This window comes from Arachis ipaensis, chromosome B8, assembly GCF_059453495.1.
Source record: "Arachis ipaensis isolate K30076 ecotype BB chromosome B8, ASM5945349v1, whole genome shotgun sequence".
Taxonomy (NCBI): domain Eukaryota; kingdom Viridiplantae; phylum Streptophyta; class Magnoliopsida; order Fabales; family Fabaceae; genus Arachis; species Arachis ipaensis.
In genome coordinates, this window is record NC_142443.1 from 97,609,994 (window position 1) to 97,613,900 (window position 3,907).

Below are 3,907 nucleotides of genomic sequence, written 5' to 3' on the forward strand. Positions count from 1 at the left end.
TAGTGATGGTGGCGTTTTCTTCTTGAGGAACCAATGATGTCCTTGAGCTCTTCTATGTCTCTTCCTTGTCTTTGTTGCTCCTCCCTCATTGCTTTTTGATCTTCTCTGATTTCATGAAGGATAATGGAGTGCTCTTGATGTTCCACCCTTAGTTGTCCCATGTTGGAACTTAATTCTCCTAGGGAGGTGTTGATTAGCTCCCAATAGTTTTGTGGAGGAAAATGCATTTGAGGCATCTCCGGGATATCATGGTGATGAGCTTCCTGCGCCTCTTGAGCTCCATGAATGGGCTCTCTTGCTTGCTCCATCTTTTTCTTAGTGATGGGCTTCTCTTCCTCAATGTGAATGTCTCCTTCTATGAAAGCTCCAGCTGAGTAACATAGATGGCAAATAAGATGGGGAAAAGCTAGCCTTGCCCCAGGGGAGGGCTTTTCGGCTATTTTGTAGAGTTCAAGGGAGATGACTTCATGAACTTCTACTTCCTCTCCAATCATGATGCTATGGATCATGATGGCCCGATCCACAGTAACTTTAGATCGGTTGCTAGTGGGGATGATGGAGCGTTGGATGAACTCCAGCCATCCTCTAGCCACAGGCTTGAGGTCCAGTCTTCTTAGTTGAACTGGCTTGCCTTTGGAGTCAATCTTCCATTGAGTTCCTTCCACACATATGTCCATGAGGACTTGGTCCAACCTTTGATTAAAGTTGACCCTTCTAGTGTAGGGGCGTACATCTCCTTGCATCATAGGCAAGTTAAACGCCAACCTCACATTTTCCGGACAAAAATCTAAGTATTTCCCCCGAACCATTGTGAGATAGTTCTTTGGGTTCGGGTTCTTACTTTGATCATGGTTCCTAGTGATCCATGCATTGGCATAGAACTCTTGAACCATTAGGATGCCGACTTGTTGGATGGGGTTTGTCAAAACTTCCCAACCTCTTCTTTGGATTTCATGTCGGATCTCCGGATACTCATTTCTCTTGAGTTTGAAAGGGACCTCGGGGATCACCTTCTTCTTGGCCACAACATCATAGAAGTGGTCTTGATGGGCTTTGGAGATGAATCTTTCCATCTCCCATGACTCAGAGGTGGAAGCTTTTGTCTTCCCTTTCCCTTTTCTAGAGGATTTTCCGGTCTTAGGTGCCATCAATGGTAATGGAAAAACAAAAAGCTTATGCTTTTACCACACCAAACTTAGAATTTTGCTCGCCCTTGAGCAAGAGAAGAAAGAATAGATGAAGAAGAAGAAGAAAATATGGAGAAGAGGGGGGAGGTGTGTCTCGGCCAAGAAGAGAAAGGAGGGTTGTGTTGTGAGAAAATGAGGAAGAATGGAGGGGTATATATAGGGAAGGGAGGGGGGTAAGTTTGGCCATTTAGGATGGGTTTGGGTGGGGAATTGATTTTGAATTTTGAAGGTAGGTGGAGTTTATGAGGTAGGTTTATGGGGAAGAGTGGATGGATGTGAGTGGTGAAGAGGTGATGGGGAAGAGTGTTTGAGGTGATTGGTGAAGGGTTTTGGGGAAGAGTGTTTATGGGATTGTGTGAAAGAGGGGTGAGAAGAAGTAAGTGGAGGTAGGTGGGGATCCTATAGGGTTCACAGATCTTGAGGTGATCCTGTGGGGTCCACAGATCCTGAGGTGTTCAAGGATTTACAACCTTGCACCTAATTAGGCATGCAAAGTGCCCTTGCACACAACTCTGGGCGTTCAGCGCTAGATTGGTGCTTGTTCTGGGCGTTGAACGCCCATTTGTTGCCCATTTCTGGCGTTGAACGCCAGAACCATGCTTGTTCTGGGCGTTCAGCGCCAGCTCTTCTCCAGGGTGCATTTCTGGCATTCAAACGCCCAGATGCTGCCCATTTCTGGCGTTCAGTGCCAGAACCATGCTCTGTTCTGGCGTTGAACGCCCAAAACATGCTTCTTACTGGCGTTTAAATGCCAGTAAGGTCTTCCTCCAGGGTGTGATTTTTCTTCTGCTGTATTTGATTCTGTTTTCAATTTTTATATTTATTTTGTGACTCCACATGATCATGAACCTAATAAAACATGAAAAACAATGAAAATTAGATAAATAAACATTGGGTTGCCTCCCAACAAGCGCTTCTTTAATGTCAATAGCTTGACAGTGGCCTCTCATGGAGCCTCACAGATGTGCAGAGCTTTGTTGAGACCTCCCAACACCAAACTTAGAGTTTGGATATGGGGGTTTGACACCAAACTTAGAGTTTGATTGTGGGGGCTTTGTTTGACTCTGCTTTGAGAGAAGCTCTTTATGCTTCCTCTCCATGGATGCAGAGAGAGATCCTTGAGTTGTAAACACAAGGTTGTCCTCATTTATTTGAAGGATCAATTCTCCTCTGTCCACATCAATCACAGCTCTTGTTGTGGCTAGGAAGGGTCTTCCAAGGATGATGAATTCATCCTCATCCTTCCCAGTATCTAGGACTATGAAATCAGCAAGGATGTAAAGGCCTTCAACCTTTACTAACACGTCCTCTACTTGTCCATAAGCCTGTTTTCTGGAATTGTCTGTCATCTCTAATGAGATTTTAGTGGCTTGCACCCCAAAGATTCCCAGTTTCTCTATTACAGAGAGGGGCATGAGGTTTATTCCTGAACCAAGGTCACACAAAGCCTTAAAGATCATGGTCTCTATGGTACAAGGTATTAAGAACTTTCCAGGATCCTATTTCTTCTGAGGCAATGTCAGCTGATCCAGATCACTTAGTTCATTGGTGAACAAGGGAGGTTCATCTTCCCAAGTTTCAATGCCAAATAATTTCGCATTCAGCTTCATGATTGCACCAAGGTACTTGGTGACTTGCTCCTCAGTGACATCCTCATTCTTTTCAGAAGAGGAATACTCATCAGAGCTCATGAATGGCATAAGGAGGTTTAATGGAATCTCTATGGTCTCTAGTTGAGCCTCAGATTCTCTTGGTTCCTCAGAGGGAAACTCCTTATTGATCACTGGATGTCCCAGGAGGTCTTCCTCACTGGGATTCACGTCCTCTCCTTCCTTTTCAGGTTCGGCCATGGTGATCAATTCAATGGCCTTGCACTCTCCTTTTGGATTTTCTTCTGTATTGCTTGGGAGAGTACTAGGAGGAATTTCAGTGATCCTTTTACTCAGCTGACCCACTTGTGCTTCCAAATTTCTAATGGAGGATCTTGTTTCATTCATAAAACTCACAGTGGCCTTAGATAGATCAGAGACTAGATTTGCTAGATTAGAAGTATTTTGTTCAGAGTTCTCTGTCAGTTGCTGAGTGGATGATGGAAAAGGCTTGCTATTGCTAAACTTGTATCTTCCACCATTATTAAAGCCTTGTTGAGGCTTTTGTTGATCCTTCCATGAGAGATTTGGATGATTTCTCCATGATGGATTATAGGTGTTTCCATAAGGTTCACCTAAGTAATTCACCTCTGCTATTGCAGGGTTCTCAGGATCATAAGCTTCTTCTTCAGAAGATGCCTCTTGAGTACTGTTGGATGCAGCTTGCATTCTATTCAAACTTTGAGAAATCATATTGACTTGCTGAGTCAATATTTTGTTCTGAGCCAATATGGCATTCAGAGTATCAATTTCAAGAACTCCCTTCTTCATAGGCGTCCCATTATTCACAGGATTCCTCTCAGAAGTGTACATGAACTGGTTATTAGCAACCATGTCAATGAGTTCTTGAGCTTCTGCAGGCGTTTTCTTTAGGTGAATGGATCCACCTGCAGAAGTATCCAATGACATCTTTGATAGCTCAGATAAACCATCATAGAATATATCCAGGATAGTCCATTCTGAAAGCATGTCAGAAGGACACTTTTTGGTCAGCTGCTTGTATCTTTCCCAAGCTTCATAGAAGAATTCACCTTCTTTCTGTCTGAAGGTTTGAACATCCACTCTAAGCTT

At 43.7% G+C, this 3,907-nt stretch overlaps 1 non-coding gene across 1 annotated transcript; it reads left to right on the forward strand.

The window, feature by feature from the left end:
• Positions 1-3,799: 3,799 nt before the first annotated feature.
• On the forward strand, positions 3,800-3,907 carry LOC148548945 (small nucleolar RNA R71). The gene has a single exon (XR_015897713.1). It is a non-coding gene; the product is annotated as a small nucleolar RNA R71 (small nucleolar RNA).